This window comes from Corvus brachyrhynchos, unplaced genomic scaffold (assembly GCF_000691975.1).
Source record: "Corvus brachyrhynchos isolate BGI_N302 unplaced genomic scaffold, ASM69197v1 scaffold70, whole genome shotgun sequence".
NCBI lineage: Eukaryota > Metazoa > Chordata > Aves > Passeriformes > Corvidae > Corvus > Corvus brachyrhynchos.
In genome coordinates, this window is record NW_008236217.1 from 1167824 (window position 1) to 1175511 (window position 7688).

Below are 7688 nucleotides of genomic sequence, written 5' to 3' on the forward strand. Positions count from 1 at the left end.
AATGCGCCTCTGCGCTGATTGTTAGTGCCAGGTAGCATAATGTGTGCCAGTGATTAGTTCTGCCATGAAGATGGGCAAAAGAACAAAATTTGGTTTAGAAACAAGGGGGGAAATAATCAGCTGGAGGATGCCAGCGAGAAGGAGAGCTCGCACAGGCAGAGCACTGCCTTGGTGAACAACACTTCCACTGGAGCTGAAGTGCAAGGTGGGGAGATGTGGAGGGTTTTCTTTAAAACCTGTAGGTTGCTGGTGTTGTTCACCCCTTGAAGAAAGATGCTCAACCCTTCTTCTCTTCCCTGCTGGGCAGGAAGGGGCTGCAGGAGGCTGAAGTGCCCCTGCTGCCATGCCCCAGTGCCAGAGTGCCTCTGACCAGCTGCACAGCTGAGGCTTGGCTTTTGGGGCACAGGGTGACAGTTTGATTCTTTTCAATGCTGATGAGGCTGATGGCTACCCTGGACATCCTGGACCAACCTGCAGGAAGGGCAGCCACAAGGAAACCACCTTTGGTGCCATTCATAACACTGCATGCAGCTGGCAGACTGGGCAAGCACGTGCTCCCAGTCCTTGCTCCCTCCTGGTTCATGCCAAGATGGATGTCACCCCGCAGCCGCTGGCACATGCTGTCTTGCTGGAGGGAAGTCCTCCTGCTCCCCGTTCTCCCAGCCCTGTGGGGACACAGCCACTGTTGCCAGCCAGGAAGGTGACATGCAGGAGCAGACAAAGCCAGAGCTGACTCTGCTTCCCGCTGAGCCAACCTCAGGGAAATTACCCAGCCACTTTGAATAAAAGTGAATTAAGCAGCCTGGCAGTAGCTCAGACCATATTTTATTAACTTGGACAGAACCAAGTAACATTAATCCACCACCCTGAAATTTCTTTTTTTACAGCCATGTGCTAATATATGAAAATGTGCTGGCAAAATTTTCTGTAGGTTACAACCCTCCAGTTAGCAACAATCCTGCAGTGGGAGAATTATCCTTTACAGAGGGGCTGAGATGCAGTGTGGAGCCCCACAAAACCCACCTGAGCACCAAAGAAGCAAGTGATGGCTTCCCCCACTGCTTGCTCTGCTGCCTTGGGGAAAGCCCTAGTGGCTCATCACTTTTCAGGTGAGGGTTGCCAGGTGTCTGAGGGGCCTTGGTGGCCACTGGTAAACAGTAGGCACTGGCTTCAGCCCACAGGAGTGAACTGCTCTGCAGAGGTGCCTCCCTCCCCCTCTCCCTTGCCTGTGTAGGAAAACAAGTTTTTCTTGGCTCAGCAAATGCTATGTCTGAGTTCTGCAAAACTGGGGGTGCATCCGCTCAGACTGCTGGGTATGATGCCTCAATGCTGGCCCTTGCTTTAGACAAGGTGCACCCCAGAAAGAAGTCAGGCATTTAAGGAAAGTCAAAAATCACCTCCTGCACAGGTTTCCCCCTCAGGGCCACCCACAATACATGGTGGAGTTCAGGACAGTGCTGCAGAGCAGGCCTCTGCTCACCAGTGGCCGAGACCTCCTGCCACTGGCCCTACAGGGGCTGCCAGGGGGTCAGCACCCCTGGGGAGATCTCCAGTAGGCTAGTGACCCACCAGGATCCCAGAGGGTTTCTCTCTGTGTTTTACAGATGCTGCCTTTAAGCTTAGCACTGGCGAGGGGGTCACCTCTGGTACAAATTAACATCTTCCCCAGTCTCTGCATTCTTGTTCTCTGTGAAAGCCTACCAAGAAATAAAATTGCCCTGCCTTCCTTATTTATTAGCAATAATAATCCTAATAATACTTCACACATCAGTAGGAGCTTCCATCTGAGGAAATGAATGCACTTTACAGACATTAATGATTTAAGATGCTTAGCCCATCTCTGAGATACAGAGGAAAACCATCCTTTTTTTTTTTTTACAAATGGGAAGCTGAAGCAAACCGTAGCTAACTGACTTATTGCCATGCAGGAAGGCAGCAGTGAGGCAGGGTGGGAGCCCAGTCTCCTTCATTACTGCCTGTGACTGCGGCTGCCTTTTTCTGCATTTCAGCCAACCTCTTCCCCATGCCCAGAATGCTGCAGTGGTGCCATCAGAGGAACTGCTGAAGGCTCCTGGGGACCAGACCCAGTTTGCTCACGGTTCTGTTTGGAGGCTGTTTGCCTTCCCAGTGCTTGCTAGCTCAAGGTGGGCTGGTCCTTGAGTGGCTGCAGCTGCTTGGTACTGCTCGGACCAGGTTTGCTCCAGCAGCTCCTACATTTTGGGGATGCCCTCTTAGTGCGGCATCCTACACTCTGTTAATGTCCTTAGGGCAGGTGGGTAGCCTGTCCGAGGGTTTGAAGAGGATGGCACACAAGGAATGGGCTGGGCATTGCATCCCATCCTGGACAGTGTTATCTGCCCTTTCACTGCAGCCTCGCCTGCAAACACACTGCGGCTGTACTGGCTGCTGGGCTGGCTGCAAACACGGCCACCATTGCCCAGCGACTGTCCTGGCGCCTGTAGGGTGGATGTGGGGAGAAGAGACACAATTATAAATAGTCAGATGAACTCCAGCTCACTGGGCAGTGAACTTTTTTGTATGTAGCCGCTTTGTAAAATGAAACTAGCCCATGCTTCTCAGGGTGGAAAAAGAAAGCGAGCAGGGACCACACCTCTTCTATTATATGCGTAGATCTGCCCATCAGGGTCTGGCAGCACTTGCATAGTTATATGAAATGCTTGCTATAAACATGGGACTACTGGGTGGTTGGTTGTTAACTGTTTAGAGCACAGCTTGAAATAATACCATTTGGCCTGAACCAGAGGCTGAAATGGGATTTTCTGCCTTAAGACGCCACCAGATCTGGGCTGTCTGCTTCCCTCTGCTATGCAGAGCTTATAAATAACCCCCTTCTCATCCTCAGAACAGCTTCTTCCTTTTTTTTTTTTTTTTTTTTTTAACACATGAGAAGGAGAGGGGGGAAAAAAAAAGGCAGGCAGGCAAGCAATAGTGAAAGTGCCACCATGTTGTTCTATTTTAAACCCTGTTTGCCTGCAGTTTCGGATGCAGGCAGGGGAGGAGACCACTGGGTCAGCCCACTGCCGCCTGCCCGGCTGCTGCGGTGTGCCTGTGTGAACTTATTGTTTTATCCTCACGTCACCTTTCAGCCTGTGCCACCCGCCCTCCCTCCGTCCCCGAAATCTTTGATTAATAAGTTTGCTTGCTTTTTATACCCACACATGTGGCGCATCTGGAGCAAGGCGTGCCTCTGCTTCTTGTTGGTTTTTTATCTCCCTCTCTATCTATACGTGTGCATTATTTTTTTATTTTTTTTTCCCTACTTTACTTGCGACTGCCATGGCAACTGTTACATGTTTGGCGAAAAGCTTACGGAGAAGAAAAGGGGCTCAGCGCTCAGCTGGCAGATGTCCAGTGTAATCATGCTGCAGCGCCGAAATGAGGCCTTTGGCCGGCTGCCGAGCTGGGGAGAACAAAGATGTCAGTTCCCCGTGTTGGCGGCGGCGCTTGTTTGGCACCCTTATATGGTTTCCCAGAACTCCTCGCCTTGGCGGCTTTCCATTCCCTTTAGGGCAGCAAACAGGATTAGCACACACAGACTTGTTTTTCTCTTTTCTCCTCCAACTGTTCCAATGACATCATCCCTGCTGCATTCAGCTGCCAGCAGGGTGACTTTGGGGGTGGATTTTTTCTTTCCCCTCTTAAAAAAACCCACCACCGCGCACACACAAGCAAGCACGATGATTTAGGTAATGCTTGCACACCTTTCGTGCTAAATTAAAGCCCCCAAAGTGCAGAAATCTCAGGCTAAGCAAGCCAGATGCACTGCATTTTTTTTCCTCCTTTTTTTTTTTTTTCTGGTCTCATAATTGAATTCCTGCAAGATAAAAATCTCCTTTTCCTCAGTAGGCTGTAATCAGTGCTCGAAGAGCTGTGGTTTCCAACTGCCCTCGTCATGTGCTTCCTTATGAAATTCCACAGAGAAATCTTCTTGGCTTGGGCACCGATTTAAAGGGCCCTGGAGTGGGATACAGCCCCTGTTGGTCCCCCAAAATCATAGGGCTGGGACCACCCAGCTGGGCCAGCAGGGGTACATGGGGGTCCACAGGGCTGCTGTGGGGTAGTGCAGGAGGAAACTCTGCAAAGGAAGGACTTTGCTTAGGAGAATTTTTAGTTGCTGCTAGCCATGGGGAGTGGGGACAAAGACGTACAGGAGAAATCGTTGAATTTTCTGCCTTTTCCTTCAAAGTCCCGACCCATTCTCAGCTTCTGGACCTTTTCTATCTTGGGCATTTTCCTCTTTCCACCTGGTGTCTTTGCCAACCAAACAAAAGAATCATGTCCCGTTCCCAAGGGAGCACCAAGGGGTGCCAGCATCTCCCCCCACCAGGAGGTGGGCAGCCCTTGGCAGGGAGGCTGAGGCCAGCTGGGGCATCAGGGCTGCCTCCCCACTCCCGCACCTCCTTCCCTCCCGGCAGCGCTCCTGTTTTCCTTGGCGCAGGCCACAGGATGTGATGCTTGCTTCCTCCTGTTGATGCAGACGCAGGGAAGGGGCCCAAAGGGGATGGTGGGCTTTGCATGAAGTGTTGCTCAGTGATGGAAAAGCTCCCCAGCTCAAGGCTTGCCGCAGACCACTGGACGTTAGTCAGCATGGGAAGAGCTGGCCAGTCCAGTTCCTCATTGGGTCGTTCAGTTTTTCCACTGCAGAGGTGGACAGACAGCCAGATGGACAGACAAGTGTAGACGGCAGAGCAGGGTTGCTAGGAAAGCTTTATGTAAGCGGCTCTCAGCCGGCAGCTGACAGTGCAGCAAGTGTTCAGCTCCCAGAGCTCCACATCAAACCTGGCAGCACATCAAAACCTCTGTTTCATAACCCACTAGAAATAGGATTTTCTAACAGCGCCAAGAGGACTCTCCTTGTTGTGCAGGGACCTGGGATTTTACCACTTGTTAATGGTTAACTAGTCAATGGCCTAAAAAATTCTGTAGTGCCCTTCTCCATGATGAAGCACATGGGGTTTTTTTACCAGGCGCTGCTGTGCCTGGCATCAGCCATGCTACCCTGGTCCCCCTGTTAATAACATAACTCTGGAATTAATTAGCAATTAACAGCCACCAAATAATTACAGAATCAGTTGTCAGGAGAGAGGCTATGATGCTATGAGTGGCTTTCCCAGGATGGGAACTGCCCTCCATTGGGTGCATAAGCCTGGCTGCAGAGCGACCAAGGCTGAAGGCGGGGCTTCCCCAGGGAAGCACAGATTTCCAGAGGCAGTGATTTCATGGGAAACAGAAGGCACCAAGAAACAAAACCGATGTACCTCAATCCTGACAGCTTAACCCCCATGCAGCGGCAACCCTCACCTGCCCACTCCAGCTGAGGAGGCTGGGCTGATATCTGGGCTCCTCTGGCACCCTCCTCTGAGGGAGCAAGGCAAGACTCAGCCACGCTTTACAGTGCAAGACAAAGCTCCTCGAGTGCTTTGCAGAGCAGGGTTGGGGCTTTGGCTGTGGGCAAGGGGCTTGCTGCAATGCTGGAGGGCAGAGAAACCAGAGCAAGGCTTGCATTCCCTGCCTGCCTGCAAGAAGCCCCAACAGCTGCTTGCCTCCTCTGCTCCCAGGCACCAAAGGAGATGGTTGTGTGCTCCCACACAGGCCTCTCCCCATCCTGGCTCCATGCTGAGATGTGCTGATGGCCCAGGAAAGGCACTTACATTTTTTTCAGACGTTGAAAAAGCAGTGAGTGCATTAGATACATAGATTCATGGAGATGGAAACCACTCAAGTATTCATCTTATTCACTACTCTCTTCTTGCTGATGAAGAGTTATCCCCTCTTGGACAAGATCCAGTACTTTGTCCAGCCTTGTTTCCAGTGATTCAAGTGATGTGGCTTCCTCTGGGAAACTTCGTCACTGCCTAATGCACTTTGCTGTTAGGAAGTGCATCTTGCCCTGCATTTGGCTTCAGCAGTTTGTCTCTAGGCTCTAGGCTTGCTTCCCAATGTGCCAGATGCTTGTGGGCTCCTGATTCCTCTAGGCAAACTAGATATATTGGACTCACTTCACTATCTCCATAGGTCAGTCTTAATCCTTTAATAATTTACTGCTTTCCTCCTCTTTCTGCCATCTGCCCCACATTGGCCTGGTTCTGCCATACATGGGCAAAGTATCTCTGGGTGGAGAAAGCCTCCCTGGTGCTGGACTGAGGCTCCGTGGGCTGTGACGGTGGTGGCTCCCTGACAGCTCTGTGCTTCTCCAGCTCTGGGCCAGGGAGCGTGAGCTCAGTGGCTGGCACAGGAAAACACAGCTGGAGGGATGCTCTATTTAACACCAACTACTAATGGCCTGAAGGGGTTGTTCTGGCCAAGTAGGACTGCTGAGGCATAGAAACACCCTGGCTACACGGAGCCTTTCCCCTGGCCATGCTCCCTGCATAGGAGCAGGCGAGAGGTTTGGGTGAAGGAACTTCTCAGTGCAACTCCAAAAGGGCAAACAGCCAGGTCAGTTTGAGCAGGGCATTCTCAATCCTGTCCCTCCGAGGAGCGTCACCAGTGCAGTCACAGGATGCCTAATACCCAGCTGGGTGCCTGAGCTGGATGGAGCAAAAACGTCCTATGTAGTCAAAATAGCTGGATTGGCCCAAGTTATATCCCTGAGGGTACCTCATGTAAAGCAGTCTCATTTCCTCCATCACATTCACAAAACTGGTGTGAGCACCCCTTGTCTTTCATGGAAGTTATGATCTGCAGCTGGTTCTCATGCAAGTGTCCTCCTCTGTTTGGAGGTGCAAGGGTGTCCCTGTTCCTCCCCCACCACCTTGAATTGACCCCAGAGGAATACATTTTTGTGGTCATATTCCAAGTCCCTTTTTGTCCTCTCACCCCATTTCCCTTCTTTTGTGTCCCTTTACTTGCAGCTCTTGATATGGAGCCAAAGAGGCCATGAGTGCCTCCGCCCTGTGCTCCCAACCACAGCAGGGGCGAGTCCCAGTCCCTGGCTCCCCACTGGCTTCTCGAATCCCCTTGCACACTGCACCCCCCCTGCCTCAGGCATTTGTCACAGTGCTCAGCACAGCTTGGCCTGGGTCAGATGCCTGCATTCCTCCTCGCCCTGGGACCCAGCGCTCTTCCTCTCTTTTTGTTTCCTTTTGTTTATGGTACTCAATCCAGCTCTCAGGCCATGCGCAAATGCTCTGCTCTTGGCCAAGTTGAATTTGTTTCAAGGAAGATTGCACAAGAGTTCAGGGCTGGTGCTCGAAGCCAGGCCTGCTGGGCTGGATGTTTTGTTCTCTCGGCCCCGGTCCTGCTGGAGGACCTGCTGGCATGAACTCCCGCCAAAGCGGAGTCAGCAGGATGCCTCACAGGCTGCCTGGCTGGGAGGAGCCAGAGCAGCAGTCCTGCGAGGTCAGGGACAGGCTTTGCAAATCCAGTTTAAAAAAAAAATAAAAGAGAGCAAGTTGGTTTGGGATGTTTTGCTCTTTGTTAAGACCATGTGGATTGATGGCAAACCCAGCTTCCTCCAGGTATAAATACTCTTGCTCCAGTCTCGCACTGGGGCCGGGCAGTAAAAGCTGTACTGGCTGTGGTAGAGGAGCCAGGCTCTGAGTGGTGAGGAAGGGTCTGACGAGCTGAAATAGCTCCCTCAAAGTCAAAGGGGGTGAGGTGGGGGGGGGCCCGTGGTGCACAGCTGTGGTTGTGTCGGGGGGTTGGAACTCCCTGCCTTTGGCCCG